The sequence below is a fragment of the Dipodomys merriami genome, unplaced genomic scaffold (genome assembly GCF_024711535.1).
Source record: "Dipodomys merriami isolate MVZ:Mamm:240054 unplaced genomic scaffold, mDipMer1.0.p SCAF_68, whole genome shotgun sequence".
NCBI classification, from domain to species: Eukaryota; Metazoa; Chordata; class Mammalia; order Rodentia; family Heteromyidae; genus Dipodomys; species Dipodomys merriami.
The window spans coordinates 29,797-35,856 of NW_027206268.1; positions in this window are offsets into that span (position 1 = coordinate 29,797).

Here is a 6,060-nt window from a genome sequence, read left to right on the forward strand (position 1 = left end):
AACAACAACAAAAAAAAAATGACTTTTGCCACCAGGCCCTGCTGTTTTGTTCTTGAGGGGGTGGGCTGGACTTAATTATCATGAGTCCTGGGCTTTTATCAAATGCTGGACAAGAGAGGTTCCTTCCAGGCAAAGTTTCTAATCCCATCGGTACTAGTGACTCATGCCTGTTATCCTAGCTACTCTAAGGATCTCAGTTCAAAATCAGCCAAGGCAAGGAAGTCCGTGAGACTCTTATCTCCAGTTAAATACCAACAAAAAAATAAAAAATAAAAGCCAGAAGCTGGGCACTGGTAGCTCACGACTGTAATCCTAACTACTTAGGAGGCTGAGATCTGAAGATCAGGGTTCAAAGCCAGCCCAGGCAAGAAAGTCCTTGAGTGTCCTATCTCCAATAAACCACCAGAAAACCGGAAGTGACGCTGTGGCTCAAGTGGTAGAGCGCTAGCCTTGAGCTGAAGAGCACAGGGACAGTGCCCAGGCCCGGAGTTCAAGCCCCAGGACAAAAAAAAAAAAAAAGCCAGAAGTGGAGATGTGGTTCAAAGTGGTAGAGTGCTAATCTGGAACAAAATAGCTCAAGGACAGCACCTAGGCCCTGAATTCAAGCTCCAGGACTGGGGAAATAATAATAATAATAACAACAACAACAGTAACAATAACAATAAATGTATCAGGATTAAAGCACAGGAGCATCTAGCATCTACTGCATTCCAGGGCAAGATAGTTCTTGGGTAATACATATCTGAGCATTAGCCTTTTCTGTCAGGAATGGCCTAATCTAGCTTTTTTTTTTTTTTTAAACCACTCCTGGGGCTTGAACTCAGGGTCTAGGCACTGTCTCTGAGCTGCTTTTGCTCAAGGCTAGCACTCTACTACTTGAGCCACAGCACCACTTTTAGTTTTTTCTGTTTATGTGTACTGAGGAATCAAACCCAGGGCTTCATGCATGCTAGGCAAGCACTTTACCACTAAGCCATCTTCCTAGCCCTGATCTAGCATTTTGTGTCCTGGGGGTTGAACTCAGGGCCTGGTGCTATCCCTGAGCTGTCCTCTCCCTCAAGGCTAGCACTTTACCACTTGAGCCACAGCTCCACTTCTGGCATTTTGGTGATTAATTGGAGATAAAAGTCTTTTCTGCCTGAGCTGGCCTTCAAACCATGATCCTCAGATCTCAGCTTCCTGCATAGCTAGGATTATAGGTGTGAGCCACCGGTGCCTGATCTAATTTTATTTCCTTGTCTTTAATGAAGACAGAAATCCTCAATCACAATGTTGAAATCTGCTTCAGGGGAAAAATTGTCATTACAACTTTCCATAAAAACCATGTTATAAAGGTGAGCACATCCCCCACCCCCACCCCCAGGGACCAGTATGGATATGGAAGAAAGGATGAGTCTTAGAAACCCAGGAGGCTGAGCAGGGCGCAGGTGGCTCATGCCTGTAATCCTAGCTATTCAGGAAGTTGAGATCTGAGGATTGCAGCTCAAAGTCAGCCTGGGCATGACAATCCATAAGACTCTTATCTCTAAGTAATCACCAGAAAACCCGAAGTGGCTCAAGTGGTGGAGTGCTCACTTTGAGCTGAAGAGCTCAGAGACAGAGCCCAGGACCAGAGTGCAAGCCCCATAACTGACAAGAAAAAAACTTCATGAGGCTGTGGCTTACTTCCTCAACACCAGAGCCTTCAACATGAGGAGCTCCGGGTCAGAGTTCTGGGTTTATGCTGTTGACCAAGTACCTGCTTGGACCAGACCAGAAATATTGAATGGGCCGAGTCCATAGGACTTGTGGCTATGGGGGAAAGGTCCAAGCCCTGAGCTTGAGCACAGGAGAAACTTTGAATGGCTCAGGGAGCCCAGGACATTCATGGCCTGACATGGTGATATTTAGAAGCCTTAGGGCCAAGCCAGTGAGCCAAGACCCAGCAAGATGGTTGGGGTATGATTGAGCTGAGTCTATTCTCCACTGAGGATCCTCTCTCCCCCAGCAGCTTATTGGATGGATAAGATGGCATAGTAAAGCTAAGCAACAGTGGCTCATGCCTATAATCCTAGCTACTCAGGAGGTTGAGATCTGAGGATCAAGGTTCAAAACCAACAGGGGCAGGAAAATCCAAAAGACTCATAACTCTAATTAAGTACCAAAAAGCCAGAAGTGGAGCTATGGCTCAAGTGGTATAATACTAGCAAAAACAAACAAACAAAAGGACTTAACTTTCAAGTCCTAGCACTGTCACACACACGCGCACACACACACACACACACACACACACACACACACACACACACACACACACACACAGAGGTTGGATAGAGATTTAGTGGACAGATACAGGTAAAGAACAAGAGGAACAGCTGGAAGGATTAGCTTCAGAAGGACTAGTGCCAGACACCAATGTCTCACATCTATAATCCTAGCATCTCAGGATCTGAGGATCATGGTTCAAAGCCAGCCTGGGCAGAAAAGTCCATGAGACTCTATCTCCAATTAATCGCCAAAAAGCTGCCAATGGAACTGTGGCTGAAGTGGTAGAGTGCTAGCTTTGAGCACAAAAGCTCAGGGACAGCGCCCAGGTCCTGAGTTCAAGCCCCAGGACCAAACAGAACCAGTAACAAAAAAAGGAAGAAGCCAGAATATTGGGGAAAGGTAGGCTAATGGGCTCTTCCTCATAGCTGGGTCAAAAGCCTCCTATTCCTAAACTCACCACACCAGTGTAATTACACGCTAAGAAGCAGGATCAATGAGTGCCTGGTGCTGATTAGTCCAGGGCACAGGATCAGAGAGAGTTGACCCTGAGTCAGCATGGTGGCCACGCCTATCACGTATGGGGCATTTATTATGTGTACCTGTAGCCTCCACCATCCCTCTCTCTCTCTCTCTCTCTCTCTCTCTCTCTCTCTCTCTCTCTCTCGCTTCTTTGGCTCAAGGCTAGTAATCTACCACTTGCACCACAGCACCACTTCTGGCTTTTTCTGTGTATTCTCAGTACTGTGTATGTGGTACTGAGAACTCGAACCCAGAGCTTCAGGCATGCAAGGCCAGCACTCTACCACTGAGCCACCTTCCCAGTCACCATCCTTGTCTTTAAGGTATCCCTCAGGCTCCCCCCCGCCCCCCCGTGATCTCTAGCCCCTGGCCCTGAAAAGACTAACCTGGCTCAGCCACTGACCAGAGATTAGACAAGCCTGGTGGATGGTTAATGCCACTGACGTCAGAGCCTGGCTGGATGACCATTGAGGGGGTTGGGAGCCCTCCCCTATGGGCAGTAGTACAATGCATGTGACCTGGACTCATTAAGCTGCTTCAGTGGCCAGAGAAGCTGGGGGCCAAATCTCAAGAGAGAGGGGAGGCATGCCAGGACTACAGGAGCAGGGCCTGGCAGAGAGGCCACCCGCTCTGAGGGGAGCAGGCTGGGGAAGGCTAAATGGAAGGGCTGCCTTTGGGTCTCCTTCATACTTCGACTGCCTGTATAGTGACCCTAAAACCTACTTATATACAAAGGGCAGCCTCTAGAGCTCCAAACTGAACCAAGTACACTCAGGTCCATGGCCTAGATCCTCTACCCTAGCGTGTTGATTAAGAGCCACTTTCTCCTATGTTACCCTCTACTCCTCAACATGATACCCAACCCTGTGCCTACCCATGCTGATTCTAGGCACGTCTTTCTCTCTTCCCCACTCTGGCTGCTTCTTTGTCAGGTTTTTCCTCCATCCGGGTAGGCCTTTTTCTATGGAGAGCCCCGCTATTCCCCTTCCTACTCCCAGATGCATACAGAGATCACTGAGGCTGGGACCTTGGGTGCTATAGAAGTCTAGCTACCGTTGAGTACTGAGATCTAGAATTGCTGGGTTTTCCAGTGGCTCTGGCAGGTTTTTCAGAGGTGCTAAAGGACAAGCCAGAGTTTGTCAAAGGTGGGACCAGGGACGTACCTCAAGCCCTGGAACTCATAGTGGTAGAGGCGCAGAAGCATAAAGGTGACATGGTTCTGGGCTCATCTGGGTCCTGGCTGGGTTGGAGAGGGGACTAGAATCAAGGAGAGTAGTTGGATGTAAGAGCAGGAGCCTGCCTAGAATCCTAACTCCTGCTCCACGTGTCTGGCGATCTCCTGGACCTGTGTTTGAGATACAGAGTTAGAGGAGGGGTGGGAGGATCTGGGCTGATGCCAGAGATAAATAACTTCCCCTCCTTTCCCTAGACAGCAGCCCCCAAATACACAGAGTGGACGCATGCATGGGTATTCCCTCCAGCCTCTGGGAGAGGGTGTCTAGCAGCTCCCAGAACCCCATCTTGAATGCACAGCTGTCCAGTCTCTCTGCAGCCTAGGGCTGGGAGATTCGGCAGGTGGTAGGAAAGGCCTCACTGTTGTGTTTGCCCTGGCGGGGGGCCCAGGCTTAGCAACAACAAACAGTCAGCCTCTCCTCTAGCCACAACTGGCCTGATCCAGGGACCCCACATTTATACCAGCTTTGGGGGCCTCCCACACCAGCCCAACCCAACCAGCTCCTTCTTCCAGTCCCTTGAGCCAGCCTTAGCCCCTCAAGAATTACTGATGGAGGCTGTCAGCCCTTTGCAGATGGGTCCCATGAGCATTTAGAGTGTCTCTGTTGCATGCCATTTATGATGATGATTGCTATTATTGTTATTAATGCTGGTTGGTTCTGAGGCTTGAACTCAGAACTCAGAGCCAGGAATCTCTCCCTTAGCTTTTTCCCTCAAAGCTGGTGTTTTACCACTTGAGCCACACCTCCACTGGCAGCTTTTCAGTAGCTAATGGGTGATAAGAATCTCAAGGACTTTCCTGCCTCAGCTGGCTTCAAATTGTAATCCTCTGGTCTCAGCCTCCTCAGTAGCTAGGATTACAGAAGTGAGACACTGGAGCCAGGCTCTTTATTATTATTATTATTATTATTATTATTATTATTATTATTATTATTATTATTTGTGTTCTGAGATAGGGTCTCATGATGTAGCCCAAGCTGACCTCAAACTTGATATGACCACAGATTCTTTTTTTTTTTTTGTCAGTCATGGGGCTTGAACTCTGGGCTTGGGCGCTCTCCCTGAGCTCTTCAGCTCAAGGCGAGCGCTCTACTGCTTGAGCCACAGCACCACTTCCAGTTTTCTAGTGGTTTATTGGAGATAAGAGTCTCGCGGACTTTTCTGCCCGGGCTGGCTTTGAACCATGATCCTCAGATCTCAGCCTCCTGAGTAGCTAGGATTACAGGCGTGAGCCACAGGCTCCGGGCCTGACCACAGATTCTTGATTCTCCTACCTCAGAGCCTGCGGATGACATGTGTGCATCTCTACATCATAACACTGTGGAGGACACACGTCTAATGGGTCTTCATGATCACCATGAGCTCTGGTCTGGTAGCCTTAATCAGGAGGCATAACCAGTTACTTCCTGTCTTCTAGCTTAGCAGTAAGACTTAAGACTTGACCGTCTTAAGGTTTTTGAAAGTTGTCCTTATCCAAATGCCTTTTTTCTTTAACCCTCCCGGCCCCTGGCCCTCTCCGTTGCCACTGAGACCCTTGTCCCACAGCTGAGCCTATCATTTTCCCTTTCCCCTCAGGCCAGGGTAAACAACAGAGCTATTACTTTATGACAACAGAGGGAAACTGAGGCATGTTAGGGCTTGGCGGTAGTGGTATTGTGAGTCAACAGGAAAAGAATCCGGGAGTCCTGGATTCTGAGAGTCCTGACTCTCAGCCCAAGGCAGGGGAGGGGTGAGGCCTATCCTTTGAGAGTATTACCCCCTGTGCCAGGAAAGGGGGGGGGCAGACATGGTACAGAGAAGTCTAGCTTGGATAGGAACAGCAGAAGCCATGCGATTAATCGGATCAGAGCCAGTGGCTGAGAAGCAAGTGGCACACACAGATGCTCTGAGAACCTCCCCCCTCCCTTTTACCCTGAAAGATCAGTGCCTCCCACCCCGCTAGGCTAGATCTGGGCCTTATGCCTGCCATCCACCTCTGAGAACCAAGCTCCTAGTTAGGAAGCAGGAGCCTCTAGCCAAGACAGAAGACCTCCTCCCCACAAAGCCCCTTCTTCTGGGCAC